General features: G+C 42.2%; 2 non-coding genes across 2 annotated transcripts; one reads left to right on the top strand and one right to left on the bottom strand.

Moving 5' to 3' along the window:
* Window positions 1-3,182: 3,182 nt before the first annotated feature.
* Window positions 3,183-3,255, top strand: trnav-aac (transfer RNA valine (anticodon AAC)). The gene has a single exon. It is a non-coding gene; the product is annotated as a tRNA-Val (tRNA).
* Window positions 3,256-9,367: 6,112 nt separating this feature from the next.
* On the bottom strand, window positions 9,368-9,449 carry trnas-gcu (transfer RNA serine (anticodon GCU)). The gene has a single exon. It is a non-coding gene; the product is annotated as a tRNA-Ser (tRNA).
* Between the last annotated feature and the right edge of the window lie 4,162 nt (window positions 9,450-13,611).

Raw genomic sequence — 13,611 nt, 5'->3', positions numbered from 1 at the left:
CATCTGAAGAGGCAAGAAGCATTAAAGACAATCCTTCTTTGCAAGAGAAGTCAACACCTCAAAGAGAAGATGTGGTCAGGAACAATGCCCATTCTATTGTTTTACAGAGGGTAGGACATGTTTCAGACAAGCAAGAAGTGTTAGGAGAATACATCCTTCAGTTTGGGAAGTACAAAGGGAGGTCCTTCCGGTGGATAATGGAGAATGATATTGGCTACACTTTGTACTTGTCCAGTAAGGTTGATGAGGAAGAACAGGCTGGGCAGTTCAACCCAGATGGTCATTGCAAGGAGAGCCTCCTTTCCTTTCTTGAATATTCAAGATGCTTTAAGGAAATTGAGGATCTCCGGCGATATCTTTCAGAGAGACCAGACCCAGTGCCAGTTTTGTCAGATGATGACAATGTTGTTGGATTTGGGGCACAAGTACAAGACACCTGGAGGAAGATCTGGAATACCAGGGCTGATGGGTATGCTGCCTTTATAATGGGGAAGAGCTGTGTTCCTGGAAGTAAAATGTACCGCATGCAGCAATATCTTTTAAAGCAGAAAAAACAGGTGACCACAGCCCCTTCTGCTACACCTTCACCCTCACCATCAACTCCCTCTGCAACATCCACTTCACGCCTTTCCTCTTATTATCCAGGTGAGTAAACCACATTTATATTTGTTTATATTGATTCTTACAGTCTACTGATGTATTTGTTTCATTTCACAGTAATGGAGGAAGATGAGGAACTGGAGAAGATGATGCTGAGTCTGTCTCCACCCAAAAGTCCTACACAGCAGAGTAAGTGAACCAAGAGGCTGCATTAATGTCATGTCTGTTATGTCCAGAATTATCTAGTTCAACCTGTTTATGGCATATTAAATTGCACATACTGGAGTTATACTAAACAAATTCTATTGTATATTTCAGAGTCACCTGCAGCCACTGGGTGTCCAGTCTTGTTCACAACAAGAGGGTATTTTCCACAGCAGTTTTGGAGGAGTATCCTATTACCCACAGATTTATCCTTTATAACTCTTTTTCACACCTTTTTTATTGTTTTGGCAGTGTTCTTGCCTGTTCTAAAACTTGTGTTCTTTTGTTATGCTAACTATTGGTAAAGGTTGAACATACCAGTGATGAGGGTGAGTGCACTTCATGAATTTTATGCTTGCTGTTTAACATGTTTGTATTGTCTACTCAAAGCTTTACCTGTTTTTAAAGAGTAGACTTTCAAATTAGGATCAATTTGTGATCATTTTAATTTTTTAAATAATCTGTACAACTCAATCATATAGGTGAACATTATTTGAACTTGCATTAATGGAATTTTTAAATAAATATTCTATTGATGTAAGTTCTAACTGATCTAACAAAAGAAAAGACAGGTAAAGACATCTCATTCATGTCATTTACATGAATGTTTTATTAATTTTATTAACTTATTGTTCCATGCAGTTCTGCCACAGCCAACACCACATGTGGTCTGCCATCCTCACATACCACCACCTTCTGTGCCTAGCACTTCCTCACAGAGTAAAGCCCCTGCATCACTTCCCAGAGTACCACCACTAGCTGCACAGTCAGTACCTACAGCACCTCCAACAGCTGCTGCGCAGTCAGTACCTACAGCACCTCCAACAGCTGCTGTGAAGTCAGTACCTGCTGAACATGCACCAGTGCCCTGCACACAGACAGACGCCCCTGTATTCAGTTGCATCCAAGATATTAACTGCTGGAACTGCTCCCTCCAGCAAAAAATCTGGATGAAAACAGCGATGGAAGCCATGGGACTCTGGCCAGGATCACGACCCGTGAGACACCTTATGAACATGTTTTCCTTGTGGCGTTATCCTCCTCAGCCTGAGCTTATAGAAACCAACACAGGCCTGCCATCACCAAAATACTTCCAGCTCCATCCATTGTTCATCTGGAAACCGGAGCACAGTATTATGGAAAGGCTCAGGAACAATTACATCCTGCCTTGTCTTTACAGCTGTCCACATCTTCAGGTTGTTTCCTCTGGTGTGGGAAGACCCAGAGTGGTTCTTGGTACCAGCGGGCAATATTATATCCTTTCCTCTCGTCTGTGCTGTAAAGCATGCAAAAAATACTGGTTCGCTGATAAACCCCAGTGGCTAGACATGCTACCAAAGCGTTTTACGAACATCTTGCCAGTGATAGATGAACTGCGGCCCTCTGGAACATCACCAAATGATATGGCCAACCAGCTGTCTGAGCTGCTTCACCTGAAGTACGAAAGAGCCCACCTGGCCTACCTGCTCAGTGTGCAGAACACCAGGGATGCTGAAGCAGGGCTGTATGGACAGAGGACCATCACTGGGGCACTGAGGAAGGATGACACACCAGCACCGTTTGGGGGTTATGAGGACACTGATGGGTGGTATGGGGTGTCTGTGACTGCACACTATGTGGTGGAGTGTCTTCTTCAAGAATATCAGCGGCAGGAGGCAGCTCTCACTCAGGTCCTACAAGGCACTTTTGGATAGGTGTTCAGTTCAGATCACACACGCAAAGTTGCTAGAAAAGTGACTCTCTCATCTGGAACAATGTCATCCTACGCTGTGATGAATGAGAACTGGATGATCCTGTCCTAGGTGATGCTGCAATCTAAAAGTGAGCGGTCCTTAGAGTCAATGTACTGTGGGCTAGCCACAAGGAAACTGTGTTCATAAGATGTCTCACAGGTCATAATCCTGGCTAGAGTCCCATGGCTTCCATTGCTGTTTTCATCCAGATTTTTTTGCTGGAGGGAGCAGTTCCAGCAGTTAATATCTTGGATGCAACTGGATACAGGGGCGTCTGTCTGTGTGGAGGGCACACTGCACAGTGCACAGCACTGACTGCTGACCAGCTGCACACTGTGCAGCCAGTGGTGGTACCCTGGCAAGTGATGCAGGGGCCTTACTCTGTGAGGAGGCTTGCAAAGCACATTCTGTTGACCAATTTATTGTTATTGTTTCCTTCCTTTTGTGCCAACTACCATGAAGTACCACAAGAGGCTCCAAGTTACAATCTGTGCATTGGCCAGGAATCGAACCCGGCTCAACTAGGCAGCTATGCTCACCACTATACCACCAATGCCACAATTCAACTCGGGTGAACAAAAGTTTAAGGCTGTGCTCTTCTCATCAGAAGACCATAGGCAACATCCAAAGGGTTATCTTTTTGTGGTTTCTGTAGTGTAGTGGTTATCACATTTGCCTAACATGCAAAAGGTCCCTGGTTCAAGACCGGGCAGAAACAAGCTGGAAATTTTGAACTTTGCTTTAATGACTGAGCGGTTGTCATCACCGTAGGTTCAGGTCCTCTAGGAACAGCCGTAAAGCGAGACCTTGGACAGAGCAGATTTCCTGCTTTTGTAGCACAGCAGTTAACATTTGCTTACAAAGTGAAAAGGAGTCTCTGGTTTTCCCCAGAAAGTGGAAGCCTGGCTCTTACGTAGCTCAGTAAGGCTCCGTGCGTGACTGGAAAATTTTCCGTAAAGTAGCGGTCGCCAAGTTCACCCATCAGCAAGAGGTCTACGCCCGAAAAAGGCTGGGAGCGGTTTCCCTTCCATTGAGCTTTTGTAGCAAGGCAGATATCAGCTGCTTGCAAAATCACAGGCAGTCTCTGCTTTTCCACTGAATGTGGAAACCTGACCCTTTCCTTCGTCAAGAAGACAAGAGTAATGATGCGCTTGACTCGAAGTTGCAACTTGTAATTCCCCACCTCCAAGCGGGAAAACGCAAAGCAAATGCACCCTCGACTTGAAATTGCCATTCGTCAACCGTGGGAAGTCTTCTCATCTACCAGTTCCTTCCCCGTTCGTCGAGTGACATCGAGTCGGCATGACGGATTCAGAACTCACAAAGTGGCACTTACCTCAGTGGTTATTTGCTTTAGATCAGGGTTGTCCTGTCTTATCCAGAATGGGCCGTTGTGGTTGCAGGTTGTCATTCTAACCAAGCAGAAGCCACACTTTAGTCTATTGAAAGCCAAGATCGGCGGATCCAGCAATTGGAATCAGGTGTGGCTCCTGCTAGATTGGAACGAAAACCTGAAGATTGGACAACGCTGCTTAAGACCAATCAGCATATAGACATATTTGCTTATTAAATATAAAACACTAACTATATAGATGGCTGATCGTGGAAAATGTACACCTCTCATCGCAGTTTGCATGCTAGCTTGTCGCTAACAAAAGACAGACGCATGTTCTTATATTTTCGCCCCTGTTCATTGGTCAAACGTGCCCTGTTGGATAATGATGTGTTTACAAACAGCAAAGAGAGCACTAAAAATTCAAGAGGGAAGCAGAAAGAGTTGTAGGTGGACTGCAGAGAAGCACATTCTGTTGACCAACTTATTGTCAAGTAGGTGATTCCTTCCTTTTGTGCCAACTACCATGAAATACCACAAGAGGCTCCAAGTTACAATCCGTGCATTGGCCGGGAAACAAACCCAGGTCAACTGCTTGGAAGGCAGCTATGCTCACCACCATACCACCAATGCTCACGCACTCTGACTAAACAGAATAAGGTTATATTAGTGTTACAGGGGAAAAAAAAAGAAACTCGTAGTAGAGCTGATGAAATACATATACATGACAAAAACTGCTAGGAAGAAGAGCTCAGAACATTTGCTTAACCTAATACATTTTTTTCCATCTGCACATAATTATTTTAGCAGTTGCTTTTGCAATAAAAAGACTTAAAGTCGAGGGTCCCTGTAAGTATCTATGGAGAGAGAGAGAGAGAGAGAGAGAGAGGAGTAGTGAACCATTGACATCATGTACAGCGTTAGCATGAAGGTGTGATTGACAGTTTTTAGAAATCACTTCCTAATCCTATGCTAAGATGAATACTACTAGGCTACTACTCTAGTAATAATAATAACAATAATGAGAAGAAGAAGAAAGATAGATTAAAGGGTGAGGAGTAAAATCAGTATAAAGTGGGGCTGTTTTGTCTTCAGCAATAATATCTAGTGCTAATAAATAATTTGTCAACTACATTGTATATATCTAGTGCCTGGTAATCAACCTCCTCACCTGGTGAGAGGACAGTCCACTCATCCTGACATTTCACACAGTATGAATAATAATGATAACAAAAGGAAGTAAAGCTAAATGAATGTTTTAACTGAGAGCAATACCTTGTACCCATATTTCCAATTTTATAGTAGATTGCACACAGTTTTTGCTTGTTACGTTTAGACCCGAGGGGATTGCAAACTTAAAAAGCACCATCGTCATTGCACCATCGCAAATGCTGAGGATCATCAGCCATAGTCTGTTGTAAAACAGTGTGTTTATGCTTTTGGTAAACACATGTAAAAAAACATCTAAAGGACTCATACTTTGAAAAGGTCCCCTGACAGTCATTAAGACCACAAGTTATTGAAAAATTTGCCTCATGTGCATGAATGAGACCAATGTGCTGGATTAATTTGACAATCGTTCTCCGAGAGCATTTAGGACAACAGAATAGATGAGGCATTTTTGGCAGATATTACTGTAAGAGGTTGATTACTCTGGTAACTGGAGTAGGTAGAGGCTTGTCACCATCCACAGTAAGTTTCAATACATATTGCTGAAGAGAAATCAGAGTGTTCTTCAAATGAGATGGATATGTTGAATTGAAGACAAAATAAGCACAAAATGAAGCAAGAGCCCTTTCATCCACACTGCTAGCCCAGCAGATCTCTATGCCATCGACTTTGATGAATGCAGTGACTCTTCTTGTAAACACAGTTTTGCAGTCAGTGACTTCTGGTTCTTGCAGCGGTAACAGCAGACTTTCTATGCCAGCGACCCGCCTTCGAGCCTCAGCTTCATTAACTGTTTTTTAAAGGATTGGGTTTTTTTCACTGTAGAAGTTCACTACAACTGTAGAAGTTGTAGAATAAATTCCCCATGAACAACACTGACTGGAGCACATGCCAATTAGAAAGACTAAGTTGATGGACTAATAGCAAGTTATTGTCATCCATTCGCATAAATCCAACAATGATATTTTTCACTATTTAGCTTTCTTTTTACTTTAAGGATCTAATAAATTGCATATATGAAATGATTTTATTTACAAGTATCATGTTTGTGATTTTAGGTTATTCGTCAAATAGTATAGCTTCTGACCATTAAATCAAAACAGACTTGTGATTTGATGACATAATGCTTATTTATTTAGAAACAGAAGTAACTAAATACAAACATGCTAAATACTTTATATTTTTATATATAAATAACCAGGTGAAAAAGAAGACAACCTTCCAATTGTGAAACTGGCTATTAAAGCCCTTAATTAAGTGTATTGTCCATGCAGTGTGCACAGATGTCCTTCTCATGTAGGGATAAAATGTTCCGCTGGCCCTTTAAGAAGCAGGAATGTGAGTTCCCGTTCTGCCCAGGAGTATCGCGAGAGTTCACCTGCGAGCAGCGCGATTTACAACGCGATGCAGGTGCTTCTTATGAAGTGTGAGAATCGGGAAGTTCTTGTGCATGAAGCAAGACTTTAAGTTTAAAGTCACAGTGGAGCCACTGAGCAGTGAGATTAAGCGTACTCGTCAGGCTTACATCTGAAGACCAAACATCTGTGGTGAAGTTCATCGCGGTGTGGTTATGAAGAAGCTCGTGAATATGATCTGTCATACGGTTGTATAACTCCGGTAAGCAGACGAATGTGAAATAACGCCGCCTCGGTAAAGTGTAGTGAGGCTCAAGGTGTTTTACCAGTCGCTGAAATTCCATGTCCTTCACTACAGAGTATGGTTGATCATCAAGCGCCATAAACTCCAATACTTTCTGAGTAATTTCTAGAGTTTTGTGCTGTCAGATTATCAGATGTTTTTAAATTATCGATAGATGAAAAATAGCCTTTCGGTATCGGCCGATACATCGGTGCATCTCTAGTTAAAACCAAGAATATAATGGGTAATTGCATATTTCATTTTAATTGTTTACTGAAGCAGCCTTATATGGTCTTGCATGTGTATAAATATTATATTTGTATGTTGCATTTCCTACTGTTGATAAGGAAAGGGAAAAGGAGACAGACTCATATTCTTGGTTGTACAAAACCACGCTGTAACTTCAATTCAGTTCCATTTTATTTGTATAGCGTTTTTTAACAATAGACGTTGCCTCAAAGCAGCTTTACAGAAACATATAAACACGGGATACAGATTTTAAATGTGCGACAGTCAACACTGGAACCAGCACCAGACAGGTCATTACAAAATTATGGATGGATGGAATGTTAGAAAAAGAGCAGTAAAAAAGTCAATGTAATGCTCACTTCATTTGGAAGTCATTTAGGAGAAAATGATCTTGGTGCTGCAGTGCAAGATGAGGAGATAACTTCATCTAATATCCAAAGTGTTGCTGGTGGCACATATCATTATTTTGGTATTCTTAAAGCTTTGTCCAAAACCATGGAAAGAATCTGGTCTATTGTTCTAGAGAAGTATGAATTCAAACTTCAACTGAACATGGATGTCTTACCACTGTTTAAAAGTTCGTCTTTGTAATTTTGGCCCATTATAGGGTTACTGCAGGGTTATACTAAGAAACCAGTTGTCATTGCTCTGTTCTGTGGTAAATCAAAGCCAACATCACAAACTGATGAATTTGAAAGATCTAGTCAGTGAACTGCAAGGGTTAAGCAAGGGATTTGCCATAAATGGGAAGCAATTTTTCCTAAATGTCACATCTATCCTGTGTGATGCTCCAGCTAGAGCTTTTATAAAGGGAATTAAATCACATACTGGTTATTCAGGTTGTGACAAGTGCATCCAGTCTGGTGTGTACATCAACCATAGAATGACCTTTCCTGAGATCAACAGCCCGTGTAGGACTGATGAGTCTTTTATCAACATGTCTGATGAAGACCATCATACTGAAACATCTCTTTTAAAAGCTGCAGGAATTGGCATGGTATCATGCTTTCCACATGATTACATGCACCTTGTATGTCTTGGTGTTATGTGAAAACTGCTGGACTTATGGCTTGCTTCAGGGCCTTTATGTTGTCATTTGTCTGCTCGCCAAAGTGTTATAATCTCAGACACACTTGTTAGCTTGAGACGTTATATTCCTGAGGACTTTGCTAGGAAACCCAGGCAATTCTCAGAAAGACTGAGGTGGAAAGCAACAAAATTGCGACAGTTTCTGTTATACACAAGTCCAGTGGTTCTTCTTGATGTGTTGTCATAACCAATGTACAGCAATTTTAATTATCTGTTGTTATCTTTATACTCTCCAATCCACTCTTTGTATAATTCTTAATGACTTTGCTCACAGTTTGCTAGTGTCATTTGTAAAGCATTTTAGTGAGTTGTATGGTCCTGAACATGAAAATAGCCCAATTCCACCGGATTTTAATAAAGTTGATCAGTTCCAGGAGGTTGTTCTAGGTAGCACTAGAGTTCATCTATCATGTATGGGAGAAAACTGTAGGAATTGGAGGCTGCTTTGGTGTAGTAATGAATATTCTTCAATGTCAGGAGAAAGTAAAGTGCTTAAAACACTTATCTAAATGAAAAGCTTACAGCAACTAGTAGTCCCATTCAGTCTCCCAACCAAGAACTAACCAGGCCCAACTTTGCTTTGCTTCTGAGATCAGGCTTTGTCCGAGTGGTATGGCTGTAAGCAACAGATGCCACCAAATGGGGCCTATTTAAATAGTATAAGCAAACATCTGACTGACTGACTGACTGACTGACTGACTGATTGATTTATTGATTGATTTTCCTTCATTTCTACACAATCAGTCTGACTGTGAATTGGTGGAGTCCATGCACTTCTTCAAATAAGACAGGGTGCTCACTCACACCTGATTGTCATCCCGTTGATTGAAAACACCTGACCCTAATTTCCTCTTCAGACTAACTGCTCATGCAGACGCCAACAGTGTCTGCACCATGCACGCTTCCTTTACAGAATGCGCTTAAGCAAGGTCTTTACAAGAAAAATAGGGTCCAAACCCACATGGGCTGTGCACAGCAGATAGGCAGCTCATCACCTTAACCTCTTGCTGACATAGCTCACGTGTATGAAATTACATCCCGGTGTGCGGAGCAAAAAAGAGATTTCGGTGCAGGTTCTTTGCCCCTGTCGTCTGGACTGCGGAATGCGTTCTGCGTTGACGGACCTCCAGAGACGCAAGAGCCTTACAGCAGCTGTGGCCAAAAAGCATTGAAACACAGCTCACGGTCGCGAAACACGTAGCCACAGTGCTAGCTCTTCACATTTCTCCACCCTCTCTAGTGCCAGCTCAGGGACCTGTACAAAGCTTCCCGGTTGTAGGCCTTGTAGGTGTGAGACAGACTGCAACAAAGCCAGACATTGCTGGAAAGAGGAGGCAAAGTGAGAAGCTTGCGACGAGGATGGGATTCGAACCCACGCGTGCAGAGCACAACGGATTAGCAGTCCATCGCCTTAACCTCTCGGCCACCTCGTCCGAGGCCCGCCCCGTTTAACGAAAACTATGCAAATGAGGGTTTCGTGTTCGCCGACTAGATGACTGCTTCTCAAATAGATTTGATTCAAGTCTTGGGGTATGAGCTGTGCCGTCATATAAACTGAAGGGTGACGATGCGGCGAGACGGCCCAAAGGTCTCACAGAACGGGACAACTCCATAGTCGAGCCGTCGCAATGCAGTCCAATCCTTGGGCGGCTAGGTACCGACTACCTATGGACTGCCTGTCCCAGCGAGTTAAATTTCTTTGGAAAATGTAACTTTTACCCGTGACCCTGAGTAGGATTACGCGGTATAGAAGATGGATGGATGGAAATGTAACTTTTATCCTTACCTGGATATACACAACGACTGTGGAAAAGGGGGGCATGAATTGCGACGTTCGTGAGGCAGCATGCTACGTGGTGTATAGCATGAAAGCGTGGGAGAAAAACCTGCGCAAAGCCTTTGGAGACTAGACATCACCCACCGTAAGCTAACGACCGTGGCGAGATTTGAACCCACGCCCCCGAAGAGACTGGAGCCTAAATCCAGCGCCTTGGACCACTCGGCCACGCTACCCGCAGGCCGGCGTGGTGGTAAACCCATTCGTGGTAAGAAGGTGACCGGGTCATTCTGCCGGACAACAAGAAATCTGGCATGGGCGCGACAAATGGGCTGTTGTGAGACTCAAGTGCCTTTCGCTTAACCGGCTCTGGCGGAGACATCTAACCATTTCCAGCTGAAGACAGAGCTAAGGCCTGGTCTTTTGGACGCGATTCGTCTAGGCTTAAGACCCCATGCTCCACGGTCACATCGGTAGTGTTTGCGGAAGAACTCTTCTGCCATGACCTTACATCCCACTTACGGTGGTGCTTGAAAGTTTGTGAACCCTTTAGAGCTTTCTATACATCTTCATTACCGGGACCTAAAACATCGTAAGATTTTCACACAAGTATCAAAAGTAGATAAAGAGAACCTAATTACAGAAACCAGACAAAAACATTACAGATGGTCAGTCATTTATTGATGAAAATGATCCAGTATTGCATACCTGTGAGTGGCAAAAGTATGTGAACCTTTGCTTTCAGTATCTGGTGTGACCTCGGTGTGCAGCAACCACCGCGAACAAACGTTTCCGGTAACTGTTGAACAGTCCTGCACGTCAGCTTGGAGGAATTTTAGCCCATCCCTCATTACAGTACAGTTTCATCTCTAGGATGTGGGTGGGTTTCCTCACATGAGCTGCTTGCTTCAGGTCCTTCCGCAGCATTTCTACTGGATCAAGGTCAGGACCTTGACTTGGCCATTCCAAAACATTGACTTTATTCTTCTTTAACCATCCTTTGGTAGAACGACTTGTGTGCTTAGGGTTGTTGTCTTGCTGCGCGGCCCACTTTCCTCTTGAGATCCAGTTTACGGACAGATGTGCTGACATTTTCTTTTAGAATTTGCTGGTATTATTCAGAATGCATTGTTCCATCAATGATGGCAAGCCGTCCTGGCCCAGATGCAGCGAAACAGGCCCAAACTGCAACGCTACCACCACCATTTTTCAGAAATGGGATACGGGTCTTATGCTTTAATGCGGTGTTTTCCTTCCCCCAAACATAACCCTTCTCATTTAAACCAAAAAGTTCCAATTTGGTCTCACCTGTCCACAAAACGTTTTTTCGAGTAGCCTTGTGTCTTGTCCATGTGATCTTTAGCAAACTGCATGCAGGAAGCAATGTTCTTTATGGAAAGCAGGGGCTTTCTCCTTGCCATCCTGCCATGCACACCACTGTTGTTCAGTGTACTCATTATGGTGGACTCAGGAACATTGACATTTGCCTACGCGAGAGAGGCCTTTAGTGGCTTAGAAGTTACCCTGGGATCCGTTGTGACCTCGTGGACAATTACATGTCTTGCTCTTGGAGTGATCTTTGTTGGCTGACCACGCCTGGGGAGGGTAACCATGCTCGTGAATTTCCTTCATTTGTACACAATCTGTCTGACTGTGGATTGGTGGAGTCCAGGCGCTTTAGAGATACTTTTTCATCAACTTTTGCATTTTAATGTAAACAATCATATTTCGTAATATTTTGGGTCAGAAACATTTCATAGTACTATATTATGTGTAAATATGCGAAAAGAATCAAATTGGAGTAGGTCGGGCAACTGATTATATGAGTTTGTTAGAAAAACCACTTTCCTTTGCTCCTAGCGCCTTCTCGTTCGCTGTATAGCGTTTTGAGCGGATAAAGAGCACAAGTGTGTAAGGGGACACAGGATGAATGCGAACTACTTTTGTTATTGTACTTTTGATGAAAACTGACTTTCTAGACATAAAATGTCACTTTTTTCACCTTATCATACTTTTTCATCAACTTTTGCATTTTAATGTAAACAACCATATTTCGTAATATTTTGGGTCAGAAACATTTCATAGTACTATATTATGTCTAACTAACTTGAGACATGAACTGATCAAATGTGACGTGACAAAAGAAGAACGACTCGGATCGGGAGGTGAACTAACAGACTGCTAATGCTAAGCAATTAATCAATCATATGTTTCTCATAATTCGGCCTCGGTTGCATTAGCCTATAGTTTATTTTTTATTCCAAATGTGATCAATGTTTGCGTAAGTACTAGAGGTGTTGGGGAATTTAACATGTAACATTGTAACTTTATTCTGCTGAAATGAACGAAATGATGCAAAAAAGAGTTGTTCATTTTGCTGAACGAGATTCAAAGATCCGAGTCAGTAAAATGATCCGAACTGTCTTGTGTTAAGTATGCAAGTCTTTGAACGTAATTTATATATATATATATATATATATATATATAACCTCTCATTTTCTGATGCTCCTGCTTCCACTGTAATGCTCCCTGATTAGCTTTGCTTACAATATCAATATGTATATGAACCGCTGGCCATGAAATTTCTCAAGAGATTTGGTGAGAATCTATTACTCTGGTCCTGATCTTGCTTGTGTACACTGTTTATTACATTTTTGAATGACTTTTCTTTTCCTCATAGAATTACTTTAGGCACTGATAGAACTGTTCTGTAATGACGGAAGATCAGCGCAGAATTCACCAGACTTGTGTCGATGGACCTGAGCAAGTCCTTTTATGAGGGTCTTGACAAACACGCCTCAAAGCTGCTGTATTTGTACCGCTCGAGGCGCCATGCAGACATCGCAGAAAGGAGTGCCATACTGGAGAGCCTGGATAAAAATGTGAGTAGGTTTATTTCAAGTGTACTTGTTTTGTAAATACTGTGGTCATTTAATTTCTTGCTATTTCTCTTGTCCTGCATAATTTGAATATAAAACATTTGTACTTTTGAGGCATCAAATCACAGGAAGAGGGTTGCAGTACTGCTGGGGCTGCCACTGTCCATGCGGGAGAATCCATCTCAGTTCTTACAGATCTGTGAGGTAAGTGTCTGTGAGGAAAGTAAGATGTTGGAAGATATTCGGATAATGGAAGTCCACGTATTGATATGGAGTATTGATATCCACGTATTGATGGAGTTTACCTTGTTTTATTTTCATGAGAGATGATGAATTTCAGGACGTTGTACTGTATTTTTTTCCACCTTCTGATATTAATTCATCTTGTGTGATGACTAGTAAAGTTAAGATCGGTTCACTCATGCTGTTCTTAAGTCGCTGCGCTTGTGAGGATGTATGTGTGAAAGCACATTTTAAAGTTTGTCTTTGTTTTTAATACAGCACACAGATTCTGAAGAAGAGTTAATCAAGGGCGTGACTGTTGGAATCAGTACAGTTGTGGATGACGCGATGGACCCTATTCCGTGTGACTGTGGTGATGTAGCCCTTGTAATGGAAGAAGTTGTCGTTCTACGCAATCTTGGTGATGTACCAAATGCATTTGTCAACTTGATGGGATTGCTTTATGCACGTAACATAAACTACCCCACAAACTTCAAATACACCTTTGAGCTGATTCAGAGGCTGTTCATGAACATCGGAGCTGATGCCTGCAGTGCACGAGTACATTCACTTAAAAATAATCTGCTCAAGTAGAGATGGTGTTATGCATTTCTTGTAAGAGAGATTTCATGTGGTGTTGTGTTGTGTATGTTACAGTTTCTATACCTAAACAGCATGACTTCAGTTTTGTTGTATATTTTCACCTTTAAACACCGG

This window comes from Ictalurus punctatus, unplaced genomic scaffold (assembly GCF_001660625.3).
Source record: "Ictalurus punctatus breed USDA103 unplaced genomic scaffold, Coco_2.0 Super-Scaffold_100056, whole genome shotgun sequence".
Lineage (NCBI taxonomy): Eukaryota > Metazoa > Chordata > Actinopteri > Siluriformes > Ictaluridae > Ictalurus > Ictalurus punctatus.
This window is presented reverse-complemented; position numbering and strand designations above follow the sequence as displayed.